The following is a 7,747-nucleotide window of genomic DNA, read 5'->3' on the forward strand; positions in this document are numbered from 1 at the left end:
AGTGTTTCTCTTTGTGGGATCCACTTTGAACGAGTCTAGTTTCTTGCAGAACAGCAATGTCCACATTGAGTCTTGTGAGTTCTTTGTCCATCACAGCTGTCTTGTGTGTGTCATCAACCTGCAGAAGGTTGTCGGTAAGGCCAGGACACATGGTCCTTACATTCCAGCTTGTGATGCGAAGGACTGGTGTCTTCTGTGTTGAGTATGTCTTGCCTGATGCATAGATTATCGATCCACCTGTTGAGAGATGACTCTCTAAGCTCCAAGCACCCATTGAAGCAAGCAGGTCGTGGCAGGATAGCAACTAACTGACTGGGGGCTGCCCAGCTTGGAGTACATGGTAGTTATCCAATGAGGTCTGATGTTGTCTACCACTGTCGGAAGTAACCCCTGGTGCTCATACCCTACACCAATTGAATGAGAGCTTATAATCGGTAACTGTTTCTTCCCATGTTGCGTTAATGTTTAACCACAAAGCTGGAGTGTCCTCTCCTGGGCAAATAGTATGGAGACCCTGAGCATCAGGACCCCCTGTCAGCATTGCTGGTATTGTCCAAAGGAAAGGGAAAATCCAGTACTGTTTGGTACCAGCTCTGCTACAGGAGTTGCTGGAAAACTGCCTGATAAGTAACAGGTAACTGCCTCCAGGACTCCACTCCGGATTTACTGTCCAGGTTTACTCCCTAACCCTGCTTTTCTCTCAAGACACCCAAAGAGAAGTGAGACTTTTTGCCCATCGATGGGGCTCTGTTTCCTGGCATCAGGATGGAACCGCAAGCCAGTGGGCCTGCATGACATGCACAAGGATATCACACACTGCCCCATCCCTGTGACAGCTCAGAGAGAGACCCTGATGATAATGCACTCCACAGGAACATCACAAACAGCCCCCACCTTAAAACAGCTCAGGGTCAGACACTGCACACACTACAACAACAGTGACATTACTGTATTCGTCCCTCCATTCTGAAAAACAAGCATTCACCCTACTTTATGCTTTCTGTCCCTCAGCAAATATTGTATCTACACTGCCACTGCCTCTTTAATCCCATCTGCTCCAATTTTGTTAGCAAGTCTATTTTATGGTACTTTTTCAAACACAATTTTGAAGTCCAGACACACACCATCAACCTCACCACCCTGGTCAACTCTCTGTGAAACTTCATCAACGAAATTAATTCATTATTTCAGACACAATCTTCTGTTAACCAATCTGTACTGGCTGTCATTTATTAGCCCATGTTCGACCAAGTGACAGTTAATTTTCTCCTGGATAATTGTCTCTAAAATTTTCCCCACCACCGTCTTTAGACGAACTGGTCTGTCGTTCCTGGGTTTATCTCCCTTTTTAAACAGGGCTGTAAAATTAGCAATCCTTGCAGACTTATCTTTCAGTTCTGGAAAGTCTATTGTGGACAATCTCTTTGGGCATGACTTTAACCAATTAAGGCAACAGGATAATTGATTAATAAGTCCTGAACATTTATTGAGAGGAAAATAGTACTTAATAATTGAAAGTAAAATTATATTTAACAAACTTGGACAATATAACTTTACAGCTCTAGCAGGAGTGTGGACTGGTCGAGCTTGGTCTCAGAGTGTCACGGTCCTCTTTGTCCAGCCTAGATCCCTCGTCAGGTGGAGAACTTGGTTGATGATCTGAGCCTTTACCCCTGAGATCTTCTAGTGTTCCTGCACACTGACACCTTACAAGATCCCTACTTTTAACCCCTGGATGGCCATCACACCACCATGTAAAATAATAATTGCTCCTATCTGTTGCTAGGTACATTTAATTAGTTCTTAATGATGTCTTCCACTAACAGTCACCTGTCCTCAGAATCTCAGACATGAGTACAATGGAGTGGTTTCACACTGTCGCCCAATCTGATCTGAAACAAGTTTCCTATTCATTAAATCGAGACTCCTGAAGGTCACGATGTACCAACCATGGGTTTTATCAGGGGTCCTAGAAAGGTCCATTGTTTGAATACATTTCGCTGAAACTGCCCTTTCCCACAAAGACACAGAAACTCACAGTAATTAGAATGAACTAACTTTAAATGAAAACCCATTCTCTCTAAAATGATTATTGATTCATTAATTATAACTCAATCATGGTTCATTACTTTTACAATCATCTGTTTCAGGATGGGTAGCTACTCATTAATTACACAGGATTTAAACATTAGTACTGAACACAAAATGGCTCCTTTGGTCATGTGTTAATTATAAAATAGCTTTCTTAACCTTGTTAGTTATTACAATGGATACATTATAAAAATGGTCAAGTTAAACTGATATCAAACTACCCAAGCTTACCTCCATCCTCCAGTCCTCTGGCATCATTCCCATATTCAAGGAGGATTGAAAGATTGTGGTTCGAGGCTCCGCTATTTCCACCCTGACTTCCCTCAGCAACCCAGGATTCAGCCCATCCAGACCGGGTGACCTTTCTACTGTGAACACTGCCAACCTTGTAATTGTCTCCTCTTTATCTATTTTCATCCCCTCCAAATTCTCCACAATCTCCTCCTTTACTGTGACATTTGCAGCATCCACTTATTTTGTGATGACAGATTAAATGTACTTAATTAATACCTCAGCCACACCCTCTGCCTCCACAGGATCTCTAATTGACCCACCCTTTCATTGACTGTCCATCTGTTGGTCAAAGACTTCAGTGTTCCCAGTCATGTGACCTGCTAACCTTTTCTCATACACTCTCTTGCTGATCTCATTTCCTTTTTCAGCTCTCCTCTGCACTTTGTGCATTCTGCTTGTTTCTCTGCTGCATATGAATCCTCACATGATTTGCAAAAACCCACACGGCCACCGGGAGAACCTGCAAACTCCGCACAGGCAGTACCCAGTAACAAACCCGGGTCGCTGGAGCTGTAAGGTTGCAGTGCTAACCACTGCACCACTGTGCCACCCGAAAATCTGACTTTGGTGGGACGCGAACCCACAACCTTTCAATATCATTTTTCGCATCATTTAGAAGTCCAACACACTATCCATTGCGCCACAGAGCCACATTTTTATTGCATGGATGTTACTTGCCACTTATCAGCCCAATCCCAATATGGTCCCGGTCTCTCCAAATGTGGACATGGACTGCTTTCGTATCTGAGGAGTTGCTAATGCGACTGAACATTTTGCAATCATCAGTGAACATCCCCACTTCTAACCTTATGATACAGGGAAGGTCACTGATGAAGCAGCTGAAGATGGTTGGGGCCTAGGACGTGACCCTGAGGAAATCTTGAGCAATGTTCTGGGACTGATATGATTGGCCACCAACAACCATCACCATATTCCTTTGCACGAGGTATGACTCCAACCAGTGGAGAGTTTCCCCCTGATTGACATTGACTTCAATTTTGCAAGGGCTCCTTGATGCCCTTGGCAAGAACAGTCAATGTTACCTCACCTCACCTCCTGAATTCAGCTCTTTTACCCATATTTTGGCCAAGGCCATAGAAAGTTCAGGAACTGAGTGGCTCTGGCGGAACCCAAACTGAGCATCGGTGAGCAGGTTATGACTGTGTAAGTGCTGCTTGATAGCACTGTCAACGACACCTTCCATCACTTTACTGATGATCAAGAGAAGGCTGATGGGGCAGTAATTGACAGGGTTGGATTGTCCTGCTTTTTGTATACAGGACATACCTGGGCAATTTTCCACATTGCCGGGTAGATGCCAGTGTTGTAACTGTATTGGAACATCTTGGCTAGCGGCGCGGCTAGTTCTGGAGCACAAGTCTTCAGCACTACAGCTGGGATGTTGTCAATATCCAGTGCCTTCAACCATTTCTTGATATCATGTGGAGTGAATTGGATTAGCTGAAGATTCGCATCTGTGATGCTGGGGACATCAGGAGGAGGCCAAGATGGATCATCTACTTGATACTTCTGGCTGAAGATGGTTGTAAATGATTCAACCTTGTATTTTGCACTGATATACTGGTCTCCCCTATCATTAAGTATGGGGATATTTGTGGATCCTTGACCTCCTGTGAATTGTTTAATTATCCACCACCATTCAGGACTGGATGTGGCAGGACTGCAGAGCTTTGATCTGATCTGTTGGTTGTGAGATCACTTAGCTCTGTCTATTTCATGCTGCTTCCACTGTTTGACATGCAAGTAATCCTGTGTTGTAGCTTCACCAGGTTGACACCTCATTTTTAGGTCTGCTTGGTGCTGTTCCTGACATGCCCTCCTGCACACTTCATTGAACCACTATTGCTCCCTTGGCTTGATGATAATGATAGAGTGAGGGATATGCCAGGCCATGAGGTAACATATTGTGTTTAAATACAATTCTGCTGCTGCTGATGGCCCACAGTGCCTCATGGATGCCCAGTTTTGAGCTGCCAGATTCCTTTGCGCTAGGTATGACTCCAACAAGTGGAGAGTTTCCCCCTGATTGACATTGACTTCAATTTTGCAAGGGCTCCTTGATGCCCTTGGCAAGAGCAGTCACTGTTACCTCATCTCACCTCCTGAATTCAGCTCTTTTGCCCATATTTGGGCCAAGGCCATAATGAGGTCACGAACTGAGTGGCCCTGGCGGAACCCAAACTGAGCATCGGTGAGCAGGTCCTCAGAAATAATTGGAAAAAAGTTCCTAAGGAATTCTAAGTGTCTGGTGCTTGATAGCACTGTTGATGAGATCTTCCATCACTTTGCTGATGATTGGTAGCAGACTGATGGGGCGGCAATTGGTCAGATTGGATTTGTCCTGATTTTTTTTACGGACAGGGCACACCTGGGCAATTTTCCACATTGTCCAGTAGATGCCTGTGTTGTAGCTCTACTGGAACAGCTTGGCTGAGGGCGCAGCTAGTTCTGGAGCACAAATCTTCGGTACTGGAACCGGGATATTGTTAGGGCCCACAGTCTTTGCTGTATCGAGTGACTTCAGCTGTTTCTTACTATCATGTGGAGTGAATCGAATTGGCTGAAGACTGGAAACTGTGATGCTGGGGACCTCAGGAGGCTGAGATGAATCATCCACTGAGCAATTTCTGACAGAAGATTGTTAGAAATGCTTCAGCTTTGGTTCCAGCATCATTGAGGATGGGGATGTTTTTGGAGCCTCCTCATCTCATCTGTCCACCTCCATTCATGACTGGATGTGGTAGGACTAAGGACCTGTGATCTGATCGTGAGGGAGAAATCTATGCGTGGAGTGGTGGGATCTATGGAGAGTGACCTGAAGAGGGTGTCCGAGCCTGGAGTGGTGGGATCTATGTAGAGTGATCCTGACGAGTGTGTGTAAACCTGGAATGGAAGCTTTCTGTGGAGGTACAGGAGTAGGCCATTCAGACCCAGTATTTTATAAAGGTTTATCATAACTTATTTACTTTTACTCTATGCCTCTATTAATAAAGCCAAGTGTCCTGTTTGCTCTTTGAAGCCTTTTCAAACCTTCTAAGATTGGTGTACATTGTCAATTTGTTCCTGCATCCACTTTAGAATAGTACCATTTCATTTATATGGCCTCTCCTTATTCTTCCTCCCAAATTGTATCTCTTCACAATTCTCTGTGTAAATTTTATCTGCCATGTGAAAGCCCATTTTACCAGTTTTTTGAAGTTCCCCTGAAGTGTGTTATTATCACTGGCACAGGATGAAATTCCCGAGCATTCTTTGATGCTATCTCCATGGAAAGAGCAATCTTACACGTTAGCTCAAATGTAGGATTTTGTGTGTTTAGTATCTTTTCTCATCCACAAATATAAGCACAAATCTGTCTCATAATGCACGGTCTAAGAATGTGCCAAAGTTGCAATGTAGTGATAAATTCTTCAGTGCCACAATGTACTCACCAACTGTTTCACTACTTTTCTGCTTTCTGGTTCCAAATTTCTAGCTTGCCGTGATCTCTAGTGGCTTAGGGTTAAAATGTTCCTACAACTTGGTGATGATTGTTTTGAATGGCACATCTTTTGCCTTGATGGGAGCAGGAAGCTTTGTTAGTATGTCATGCACTTCCAGGCTAATTTCCATTCGCAAAATTCTTTCTTGCCCTCAAGAATTGCCTTATTCTGAGTCTTGACCTCTTTATTTTCATCTTCACATTCCAATATGTTATTAGCTCTGACAAACATGTCCATTCTTTCAATATATCAACTAAATCGTTCTCGAGCCCTTTCATATGTTCCTAGCCTTCCGATGTATCCCATAGGTTCAGCCATATTGTCCCAAATAATCACTTTGAATGTGATGCACACTAATACCCTGCAACATCTCATTCAACTGAGGAGACAGTGTGTGGCCCAGGGCTTCACACAATCCACCCAAATTCTCCACCATCCGAACAGGTAGGTCACCAGGAGCTGGCTGATCTTGTTCACTTCAGTCCCTGCTGCTGTTTGCTGCCTATATTTACAAACTTTTATCTCATCCTCATCACCATTTTCTCAAAGATATTCAGGGGGCATCAGCAGAGAAAATATACACCAAGCGTGGCAAGTGCAAGGAATTGTTTATTTACATCATTAGATCATGAATATAATATACAAATACATTACCTGTGTGAGTCACATCTCGATCACTGATACTTTTACACCAGATGTGTCTGAATAAATGGAACCTCATCACAATATACACTGTCACCTTTCAATGTTTAGTGGAAAGGTTTGATGGCTTGATATGTGTGGTTTCCACATTAATGTGTTTGTACAAAGTTCGGAGCAAGCCGGAGATATGAATAATTTATTGGGAAATCTTTAAGCACATCTCCATGTCTCTCACTCACAAAGATCTGCAAACACATGGATTCAGAAAGAACCTGAGTGCAAAATCAACAGAAAAAACACAGCCAGAGAGACTTGCAATAACCTATAGCTCACAAAATCACAAGCTTTTGTTTGTAGCAGTCAGTGTATTTTACCTTCTGGAGTGAGCAGCTGATAAAGTTAGTCTGAAGAAGTGTCAAGGAAGGAGAGAAGACCACAACCCAGCTTGTTTTGCAGCAAATCTTTAAAAGACTGTGAGAAGTTCACTGTGTCAATTCATCTCATCTCCTGTCTTTGAAGAAAGCCTGCTAAAATTAATTCTCAACACTGCCTCTAAAAAACTGTTCTAAAAGACCCTAGTGGCCTGTCTACGTATACTCGGAAATTCGACTTTACGCCAGTTTTGGAACAACATATCTCATCTGCTGTTTTGTTCAGAAATGAGCAAGTAATCAGTCCAAGTGTTTTTTTTTTGTCTTTAACAGAGCTCTGAATTGTAAAAAATAATCCCTTTTATTTTTTTCAGTTAACCAGTGTATGTGTGTGTCCGTGTGTGAGGCTGAGGTAAGAAAGGGACTTGAAAAGTCGGTTAAGATAAAAAGGGAACTTTTAAAATTTCCACCTGAGTATTTATACTTTAATTCATGACTAGTTAAATCTTGTTCGATAAGAAACTGATAATTTTGTTGTTCATTAAAGAAACCTGGTCAGTGTCTTCTATTCTGTGAAAAATAGAGTACATGATTGACTCCATCAGTAAGTGGGAAAAGTTAAAATTTTTGTTGTGACCTGTGGAAAAGTGGTATAAGAATAAATAGTAACCACCTCTGATTTCAATTGTAGTACCATTTGTAAACTGGCTCTGTAGCTTAGCTGGTTAAAGCACCTATCTAATAAACAGGCGATTGTGGGTTCAACTTCCAGCCGTGCCTTATTTCACATTAGTGATGGGCTTTATCTGTTTCTATATCAACATTTACATCATTATCATGTGAACT

The sequence above is a fragment of the Heterodontus francisci genome, unplaced genomic scaffold (assembly GCF_036365525.1).
Source record: "Heterodontus francisci isolate sHetFra1 unplaced genomic scaffold, sHetFra1.hap1 HAP1_SCAFFOLD_59, whole genome shotgun sequence".
Lineage (NCBI taxonomy): Eukaryota > Metazoa > Chordata > Chondrichthyes > Heterodontiformes > Heterodontidae > Heterodontus > Heterodontus francisci.